Source organism: Amblyomma mixtum, chromosome 7, assembly GCF_055824585.1.
Source record: "Amblyomma mixtum isolate Tamu chromosome 7, ASM5582458v1, whole genome shotgun sequence".
Lineage (NCBI taxonomy): Eukaryota > Metazoa > Arthropoda > Arachnida > Ixodida > Ixodidae > Amblyomma > Amblyomma mixtum.
The window spans coordinates 13,326,991-13,338,218 of record NC_143018.1 but is presented as its reverse complement, the minus strand read 5'-3'; positions in this window follow the sequence as shown (position 1 = coordinate 13,338,218).

The window sequence follows — 11,228 nt, the reverse complement described above, 5'->3', positions numbered from 1 at the left end:
TGGCAGCTTTGCCAGTCGGTTATATTTCCATCTACAATCCTCTGAAGCCATACATTCTACTGGACTGTTGCAATAGCACTCCGACAGTTCACAGTGTACTCTCAGCGCGTGTAAATGAGATACAATGTCAATTTATACTCTACTAAGGCTTTAATCACGTTCTAATTTGTTTATGCTTTCGATATGCATAAAACAGGTGTAACGTTCTTTTTAAGGATGCGGTAGGGGGCATCGATTGTCAGCGTGTAACAATTCCCGTTAAAATACTCTAAGGCAAATCGATTGCATGAAAATTACGTGGCAGGGTAAAAACAGGTGTTGTACGTTTAATGATAAAACAGATACTAGTCATACAAAAATGACGTTAAGCACCGGATATTACAAATTCTCTTCCTGAAAGCACTTTCATGTTGCGGAGGTGAAAAATTGCTCATGATATCGCAGCACTTTCTTCATCTTCATCGTCAGCCTGACTACGCCCACTGCAGGGCAAAGGCCTCTCCCATGTCTCTCCAATTAGCCCTGTTCATTGCCAGTTGCGGCCACCGTATCCATGCAAACTTCTTAATCTCATCCGCCCACCTAACTTTCTGCCGCCCCCTCATACGCTTACCTTCTCTTGGAATCCACTCCATTACCGTTAAGGACCAGTGGTTATCTTGCCTTCGCATTACATGTCCTGCAGAAGCCCATTTATTCCTCTTGAGTTCGACTATTATGTCATTAACCCGCGCCAAATTTTATCCCCGTAATACCCACAGCTGCTTGGAGTAATATTGCTTTTCTCTCGAAATTCCCAATATAATTTTTTTATCGCTATACACTTCAACTAATGTCATTCCCTTAAAATTAGTGGACCTCATTTTACACCAGCTGTGTTTACAACGCGTAAATTTTATTGTTAGGGTGTTCTAATGGTTGTATTTCATGCCCTATTTTCCCCATTGTCGTGGGCGTTTTCTCTGAATGAAGGTTCTTGACTTGCGCTCGAACGTGGGCGTGACGGCATGGACGTGGGGAGGAAGCAATTTTTGCAATAGATGAGGATGAGTTTTAATTACATTCCGACCAAATGCACATCATCCTATTTTTGTCCCTCCTATGCAGCTTCATTTTTCTCACGAAAGAAGCGACACACTACTGGCGGGGCGCTTTTCTATGATAAGAGAGTAATTACTCATTGACGTCCACCAAAGCGTAGCTGGTCCGGGGTGTCCTGGTCCCCAGAGCAGGACGAATTTTTGTTTAACTGCGATGTTTCTGAGAAAGCTGTATAGCTTTCCTTTGTAGCCATATGGCTGCGCTTGGGTGGACGTCAATGAGTAATTACTCCTTTATTACAAATCTACTCCAACGTAGGGGATTCCCCTAAACATTTGACCAACACAGTTCCCACTTCGAGTTATTGATCAATTCGCTCTCGCCCTACTATAATCTTGCCGTCCCGGTTAGCTCAATAGATATAGCGACTGGTCCGGTGAAGCGGTGGTCCCGGGTTCGATCATCGGACCAGGAAGAATTTTTCTTTAACTACGAAGTTTCTGAGAAAGCTGTATAGCTTTCCTTTGCAGCCGCATGGCTGAGCTTAGGTGGACTTCAAGGAGTAATTACTCCCTTATTACAAATCTACTCCACCTTGGGGGATTCCCCTAAACATTTGACCAGCTGTTTTTTATTGGCTGAAAAATTTAATTCGAAGCCGTGCTCGCCGGCTGCCACGGAGGATCTGCGTTTTAGGCATTCTCCCCAAACACATAATCTTAGCACTTGTATGAAAGAGGTGTTTCCACTTATTTTTATTTTCTGCTTTTTCGTATTTTTATACACGGCCATGGGAAATAAATTTCATATCGGAAGCTATTATGCCATATTTGATCTCTACGGTCCCTGCAAAAGTGGAAAGAAAATATACGGCATCATTGCTAAAAAGATGTCATACTTGTATTAGCCTTGAAGTGTCTCAGTGGGGAAATGTTTCAACAAACGAACGTGGTAGAGTAGTTTATTCATTGTTATGCCCCCAAAGCTCGAAGTGTGCCCGAAGGTTCATCTTTAGGAAAGGCTGCAGGTTAATTTTACTCAGGAAATTGAACTCTGTGCAAACCGAATTGGGACGAGAGCCAAGACATGGCAATGACAATACACGCATACACATCCAAATGTTTATTTATGAAATAGAGCGCAGAACGAAGCGTGGAACCAAAAAAAAAAACTGCAACAATCAATCACACATGTTCAGAGATTATCTGGTACCCTGCCTATTCAAAAAAAGAAAAAGCAATGAGTAAACAACAAACCCAATAAAGACAGATGCTTCATAACTAAGTACCGGATTCGTCGATAAGGGAAGCGCGAGATACAACTATAAGAGAAAAAAATCAGGGAACAGGAAGGCGATATTGATTTTCAATAGAGTAATCACGTTTTCAGCGACAACTCTAGCGGCAACTCTACAGGGCATGTTTTCAGCTTGTGCAGCGTCGTTGGCATAGCATTGAAGGAGAAGCGAGAAGCCAACGCGGGCGCGCTGTATTTCATAACGAGCCCCTCATTTCCCAAACCTTGCCTGCTCAAATTCTGCTTATTAGCCACAGGTAGAACGCTCTAATATATGGAAGTAGCGCGGAATACCACTCGCATGAGGACCAAAAAGTGATCTCACACTTGATGCGAAGCACCTAAAAAATAAATATTTAAACTGTTCATCACAGTGACGACAGTGCATAATTTACGCAGTAATGCTAAGAGAATATTTTCTTATACAAGAGATTTACGATTCTAGGATATCAAACTCTGGAATCGGTTGGCTGCGCCTATTTTTGAGAGCGCACGAGGAAGTTAAAACACCGATTAGCTAAACTTTTAGCGGTTAGCTTTTAAAGCATGCGAATAAATTAGTAAGCTTTTTGTTGCGAAGTTTACTGTTTGCTTTCAGGACCGGCGCCATATACTGTTCTTACCGTTTTTTTTTCTTTTTCTCGCGGGCAAGTTATTTCGCGAAAATTTACTAGAGTTGAAGAAATTGTTGGTGAGCAGACAGTGGTTAAGAGAGGGCGACTCTAAAACGTTGTAGAAAGTCACTGACCAAGCATTTTCATTGTTTGGAAAGTTCATGACGCGCGGCCAGCAATTAGCCTCTATGTGTCATTGAGCGCCTATTGCAGAGGCCGCTTTCTCCGCCGCCGATATCTTCATTTCAAAGACGTAAATTCTTCCCTTGAGAGGTTTGAGAAGCAAGCGTTAATTTGCATTTGTGGATGTCCTCTTGCCATCCCCGCTACTTGAAACGTTGATCCACAGAGGAGGAGAATAAGCGGTAAAATTGTTTTCAACTGCACTTGAAATCTGCTTTTCCAACCCGAAATTTTTTTGCATAGTTTTGGCGCAATTTTATGAGGTGTAATGCAATGAAAAACAAAGCGTGACCACCACACGAAAAGAAGTTGCTCAAACTACTAGCCGTTCGTATCCGCCTAGAAAATTATAGACTGTGAGCGGTTCGTACGAACACTTGGTGAATAAATTTAATTCAATGTGGAGAAAGGGTACGCGCACGGATTTAGCGAGCCTTCGTCCTAGCGGTCAAACCTTGAGGCTAAAAAAAATTTAAAAACGATGAAAAGTTCACGGCGTTGGTGAAAATCGTGCCTTCGTGCACTCTCACAAGCTTTTCCTGCACGCGTCAGCATTTGAGGAGTATTTTGCTTTTCTACATCTGATCGCACTGGGTACCCCTCACTTTCCTAATCCATAGCACGGTTCAAAGGTATCCCTTCAGCATTTTCAAATTCCTTTCCTTACCCCTCAGCACATCTTCTACGGACAATGAAGCATTTTCCTTCATTCAAAATAAGAGTATGACTGGTTCCTAACAAGACCTGAGGACCAAGAGAAAGGCACCCTGATTTTCTTTCTTATTTTCTTCTCTTGTTCTACAACGGCACTTTCATGTTCAGCTTTCTATTTTCGCATCGGACGCGTAAAAATGCTGCGTCGGCAATAGTGACAAAACTTCAAAGCTGTCGTACTGGCTACCGTTTGCACGTATATGTCGTAGAAATCCAAGTAGAGTGTGCGTTACTGAATACAAAGTCTAGGGAATGCCAAGATCGCTGCTGAAGAAATCAGCCGTCATGTAGATTTATTGCGATAGACGTGACCGGAAAGTGTTCTAGCTCTTGTCCGGTGCCCCTCGGCTTTTCGCCTCACTTGTTGGAGACGTACCACCACGTTATTTTTCTCGCTTTTCCGTAGGATTTTCGGGAGCCGAGAGGCTTACGTAACCCTTTTAGTTTTATGGTGATCCATTTCCGCCCTCGCTTGCCCGAGGTACCGCGCGCCCTTTTTCTCGCCCTCTCTCCGTGAGAGCACCGGAACTCCATCCCCAATGTACAGTGGCGTCATCTAGCGGCAATCGAGAGCACTTTGATATGGGCCGCGCCGTGCTGAGTTGGGGAGACGACGAAGCGACGTCGATGCAAGAGCGTCCGCCGAGGTGGCAAGAGCCCTATTATGCCTGCCCGCACTGAGCTATGGCTTCGCTACCGAGAAAGGCCTACAAATGTGGGAAAATTTGAATAAATCCTGCCTCCTGCTGGCTCTTCCTCAGTGGTGCGTTTGCTCGTCGATGCCACTAATGTGGTCAGAGCTGATGGAGCGATCCTGGCCCTGATAGCGGGGCCGTAACCGCGGTAGCCACCCCACAAAACTTATATCAATATCCTGTGTTTTTACATGGGACTTAATGCGAAATCAATGCGAAAGCATTAACACAAAAGCTTGCGTTCACCGTCCGCCGTCTCTGGAACGAAATTAAAATGATTCAGAACGCCAGTGTAGTGCATGTAAGCGAACATGTATTGTAATGGTAATGGATGATGAAACGAAACGTATTATGAGGAATGTATATGCAGCGCAAAAAACAGGGACAGCAGAGAAGACACAGTGCTGTCCTTTTGTTTGTGTCTTTTCTGCTGTCCCTATACTTTCCCTATACTAGGTCCCTATACTATGCTGCATATACTTTCCTCATAATGCGTTTCGTTTCACCATTCATTACTATGCATGTTCACTTAAATGCACTACACCACATGCACATGCACACATACTTTCCTTAAGATGAGCCACCGACTAGCCCATACCAAAATTTTGATCGTATTGTGAGCTATTCTTGTGGCCTCTGAAATTTACTGCTACATGTTGCGGCGATAAGAAATTACGATGTTAGAGATAAGGGTCGTAAAATAGAAAAAAATGTTCAATATGTAAATGAAGCTGAAAACAGGTTCAAAACTTAGTTTGCTCCCTACAAATGACTGTAAATGACAGCTTTTGGTTTTGATTTACTTATTCTTGCAGCAGAAATGACAAAATGCAGGCCTCATTCCCTAGCCTGGTTTGTGTCGGGGGAAAAAGTTTGGAGCTCCTTTCAGTGGGTTTGGGATCGTGATTTGAAACTTTTTCCCCACCTGTGAATCTTGCTGTGTCAAAATATTTTCGATGCCAAATTGGAGTAGTGCCATGGTGTAAACTTAAGCGCAACTTCTTTTCGTTGTTTTATCCGATATGGACCGAGAGGAACATTGTGCAAGGCGAAGATGCAGGATGAAAGAAAGCACGGCTCCTGCCATTAGGAATCGAACACGCAACCACCCATTCACGAGACAAGTGCCACTGACGCGCCGCGGAACCAATGAAGAAATGAAGATTATATCGCGGTGATAAACGGTCAAGGCCTCCTGTAGTACTTCCCCTCATGAGGAAACCCCAACGGTCACACTGTTACTCCACTCTTCTCGCGACCGAAACTCGAAGGAAAGAAAAAAACAGCAACTCCACTTCCCCGAGGAGGAAAGAAGAGGAGACGAGCAAGTCGTAGGCGCCGATCGCCAGACACAACACCGCGAACAGAAAAAAAAAAGGGGGGGGGGGGGGGGGGAGAGTAGGGTTCGATGGGCGGCAAGAGGTCGAGGAGAGGATAGAAGCGGAGTCGGAACAAACTCTCCTAGCAGGGCGAAGGAGAAGGCGGTTCGAGGAACGGGGAAAGAAGAAGGCGGGCGCTCGTGACGTCATAACGCGCTTCCGGTTTCCGGCGCGGCCGTCACGCCTCCTCGTGTCGCTTATTCTTTTTTACCCTTTCCGGGCACGCTGGGTCGGGCCGCGAACTCCGGTCTCATTCAGATCGCTCTGTGCTCGAGTCGCGGCCGGTGTGCGCTTCACTGGTTTAGCTCCTGCATCTCGGATTATGGCAATGTCAATGCTGCGTTTAAAGCAAAGGCCTACGTTGATGTCACTGTTCTTATCTGCGTGCTCGTTTTCGGTGCTGCGAGATAACTCCTGAAAATACTTTGTTGCAAGGTGAACTTCTTTGTCAGAAGTGCTGCATGCGAAGTTACGTGTTCAGGAGTTTCTCAACGGGATTTTTTCCTGTCAACTGTGTCTTGAATGTACAACTAACCACTGGGGCTGCTTCATGTCGCACCCAGAACATCTATTTATAATGTTTTGAAACAGCTGACGTGCGCCTTCTCCGTTTTGTGAACTGAACGCCCCAAGTGAAAAGTGCGTCGCCGCGCCTCAACTACTTGTCAACTTGTTGCGCTCGTGGTATCGGCGTTCACGCCTGGAATGAACTCTGCCCGTCGTCCGGCCGCTCTGCCGTCTCTTGCCGTGATTTCCCCCATCCCACGTTGAAGATGCGCTAATAGGACTTTCGGAAAGAACATAAGGACATATGACGGAAGTTCTAATTCCCATACTTTTAAACTCGTAAACGGTTCCTCCTCTACATGATAAGTGCCTTTGCCTTCAGCGCGTGCGGTTAAAGGACTTTTCACGACGTTTGGAAATCCTTCGGACAACTGCGTTTAATGCAGATTTGACTTCATCTATTTCTGCTGTTTGTGCGCTGCTTTTTGGAGCCGCTGTTGTGTGCGCGAACTGTGCTGAGAAGTTGGAGCAACTATTTCGCTTGGAAGAAACGAGGTTCTGTGAAGAAGACGGTGCTATGTACTCGGTGCTCCACTGATAACATTCTCCATCGGATCCCGCAGGTAAGATAAAGCTCCGGCATTTTTTAACGGGAACAAAGCAGGCAGCATTAAGTGAAAATGGGTGGAGCTGTCCTGAAGGTGGTGTGGCGCGTATTTGTGAAAGAGCGCCGCTGATGGATAAAAGCTTTCAGAAAAGTCAAGGTCGAAAAAATACAAAGACGAGAACAGGATAAATGTGGAATTCCGAGCAAGAACAAAACCAGTTTTGGGTGTAGATTTCACTGTGAATAGGATATAAAGCTCATTTTGATCTTGCCCGGCACCGCAGTCTGAGCTCTTGCCTATTAATTAAACTAAAAAAAATGTTCCTTTTTGTCTGTTTTGAAACTTCCTGCCACAGTCTACCCGATTTGATACGTGTAGCATAAGCTGAGTACCAATCTATCAATCGCGCTGTAGAAGTCTGAGAAATGGTTTTACGTTCAGACATAAGGTGAAGACGAAAATTTGAGTTGTTTTTAAGCTTTATAACAAATTTATTGCTCGACCTTGTGTTAGTCCACAAAAACTATAACTTAAGCTCAGTTTTCTGGTCGCATTTCCGGGCCTCCTAATAATTATTCTTTATTGCTTATTCTTTATTCTTTATTATTCTTTATTATTCTTTATTCTTTATTGCGCTCTCTGAATTCATGAAAATAATGTCGAAAACGACTTCCTGAAAACTTGCTTTTTCACAGCTGTTGGGCATATATTTTTTTAGGAGAGGAAATATACACACAAAAAAAGAAGTATACTGCGAATTCTCGCGCTTCGCTCTTTCTTCCGACAAGAATTTGTAATAGGGTCCATAAATCTGCCCTGCACTGAAGAACTGATGCCTTTATATTTTTATGTCCCTCAAAAATATCTGGCGCATTTAAACAAACCGCCGCAATGGCACAGTTAGTTCGGTGCTCCGCTCTTGCAGATGAATGGGCGGGTTTGATTTTTACCGTCGCCGGCAGATATCGTCGATGTCCTAATGCGAAAATCGCTGTCTGCAGATACGCCGGTGCACGTTAAAAAACCTTAGATGGTAGAAATCGGTCTTGTGTCATAGGTAGAAATCGGAGTCATGGACAACATCAAGCCTCTTTACATGAAGCATTCCATAGACACTTACAAAACCGATCTTTAATAAATCAATCTTTTAAGAGGCCGCAATCCAAAACTTGAGAGACGGAATACGGAACATCACGAAATTATGAGTTTCACAAAGAGTGCATATTTAGGTGTCTACCTGTTGCAAGCAGGCGCCGTTCCTGAGTTCCGGGACGTGTCTCGTAATTTAACTACTCATATTTTTATTTTGTACGTTCATTCCCGCTACGCTTGGCCCAACTTATAAAGTGAGTATGCGAGAATATTGGAGCGCGTTACTCTGGACAACGCGTAATCAAGAGAGCAGCAGAAAGTGCATAAATTGCAATCAACTCATCTACTTTCTTCAGCACGTTTTGTGTTTACCATAGCTATTCAGATCTTTTTTTCTCATCCCTACTTCAGTGTTAAAAAACTAGAAATACAGCAAATGTGTCCATGTTGTTGCAGTGCAAAAAGTGTGGTTGCAGTGCAGTGAGATAAAAACTAACCGACGTATTTTTCTTACTTATTGCCTCTATATAATGGCAGATGGGACACCAACCGGTTTTACGTAAACACATTTCGGTTACGAAACGACAGTTGCATATAGGAGTTGCCCTCAGACATATGGCTTTGCATGGGGTATTAATATCTCTCGAGTTTACCAGCTGACCGACAATACAGAGCAGCCTGTGTGATAAAGGCCTCTTCAAAGAACGTGCCATTAGCGTGAAATGAACCATGCACTCTCATGATATACTCAGTGTTCGACATTTATAATGCATTAAGTTCACCACAACATGAAGTAGCTGCAGATAGTTTAAGATCTCTAAGGATATGTGTTTGCATTTTTTGGCATCCTCGCTGCTGATTGCAGCATACCTAGCTGCATGCCTGTAATCCGTCTTGTAAGTTCACTTCGAGACGCCACTTCAGGCTAACTCTATATTGTTTCACGGCGGCACTATGTAATGCTCTCAGCATTTTAGGTCACCTGGAAACAGCCTAACTTACAAGCTGTGAATAAAACGTTTTGTTTCGTTGCCTTGAGTTGTCCGACGAAAAAGAGCACCGGAACTCCAGTTTCCGTTAATCGGTTTTCAATCCGAGCGTTTAATATTCTGGATAACAGGCTAGCCCTCAATCACTTGCTCTGGCCGCCAGTATCGTAGAAAAGTACTGTTCACGGTGAGCACTCAAACAATTCGGAGATTTCAGTTGGGTATACGTTTTCTTGGTAGGATTTTTAAACTCAAGCGCGAGTCATAAAATGAGGCCTTTCAACCAAGAACTGAACACAGATTTCTGAAAGAACAACAGACGGGGTAATCAAGGCGTGCTAAAAAGTTTGACCGCCACTAAACAAAATGAAAGCCATTTTTTTCTCGTAAAAACAACATTGATGAAGAAATTGTAAATATGCGTGCTTATTTAAATGTCCGCTGAAATTTTAAGTGAAGCAAGAACGAACTATGCACACATTCCCATGCGACTGAGCGCTACTCAATATTTCGCATTTATTTAATTGACGCCATAAACTATGATAATACATAATTTTTTATTTGCGCACTTTCAGCTAAGTATTGCCAAAGCATGGTTTGATGGTTTGGTATGAGCGCCTAGATGTCAGGCGCAGCTCTACTTCATAACTTGAGCCCACAGTTTCTTCGAAATTGATTTCAGATCTCGGCGTTCAGACCACTTAGTAAATATTCCATACTCACCAAGCTGCGTCACGCCAGAGAGACTCATGTGCATATTAAACCTGGCAAAATTGCACTTCGTACCCCTAGCTTCTCTGAAGTTTTCGAGAGTTCCAACTCTCTGCAGCACACATGGGCTAGCATGGGCTCGAGCCATCGCACTTGGGCTCAGATCCAGAAATTTACCTGCATTTTGAGCCAGTCGGAAACCACTTTCCTAAACGTGGACTCAATAAATTATTGGTGCATGAGTTGAGACCAGCTATATTCGTCTCAGTTTCTCATAATTGTGCAGAATGGACCTCGCCTAAGCTGCTGCGCAAGTTTTGGGCGCCAGTAATCTTTCAGCGACACAATACACAATACGGTTACACAGTACACAATAAGGGTAATCCAAACATTCATACATTTCGTAGGCTTTTAGTCCAATACATACCCATCAAAGTCAAAAGTGTGGAATCGTTTTCTCTTTTATATTTCGACGGAAGCCAGTGAACGCTGGCTGACAATGAAATTCTATCGCCGCTGAAAATGCGCCAACATAGGAAGAAGCTATGTGAAAATTGTGCCCATTTTACCGCAGATTGCCGAGAATTTCGCGCTTCTATACAGTTTACATGGTGGTACTGCAAATGGAAAGTTCACGTTCGGAAAGTAAGGAAATTTTAACGCAGCGTTCGCACGCCCTTGTTGCTAGTTAGTGATATACTTAACAAGGCTTAGTCATAAGTAAGCATGTGGCGGGACCAGTTTATTACAAGTGTTCCCAAACAACGCCATCTATATGTACAGGCGCGGACAAAAGTAAACGGAGCCCGAAACTGTCTTCGAATATTTTTCACACGTCACCTAATTGAAATTTCCAGCAGTGGTGAGCGCATGCTTGTAGAGGGGGTTAGTGGGCTTTCTTGTAGACAAACAACGCCTCTTCACTGCCGGTGGAGAAAGCGTGAGTGCACTTCGAACGCAATAGCGTGCTCCGCTTACTTATGGCCGCGCCTGTACAGAGGGCAAAACGCTTGTCTAGAACCCGTTCTGGGCGTGTTTCGGGCTGAACACGCGATATCTGGCAACATTTGGTTAAAAATGGTCTGGATGCAACCACGTGCAGTTAAACTCTTAGGATTTCATCGCAATTGTTTGCCTTCCTGGTCGCAGCGGCTACAGGAGCTGCGGAACACGCAGTTTGGTCGTTCTAGGCATGTGTTTTGCCCTCTGAACTTGCGGCTCTCATGGTGTACAGGAGGCGAGAGAAAAAGGCAAAATCTCTCCTGTGATTTTATTCTCAGACAAGCTTTTGTTATACAGGATGGGTAGCGCGCTGAAAACCCTAATAATTTCGAAATCCACCAATATCGTTTTACATGGTATTGTATTTCATAATCTTATGCTGGACTTTGTCTCACGA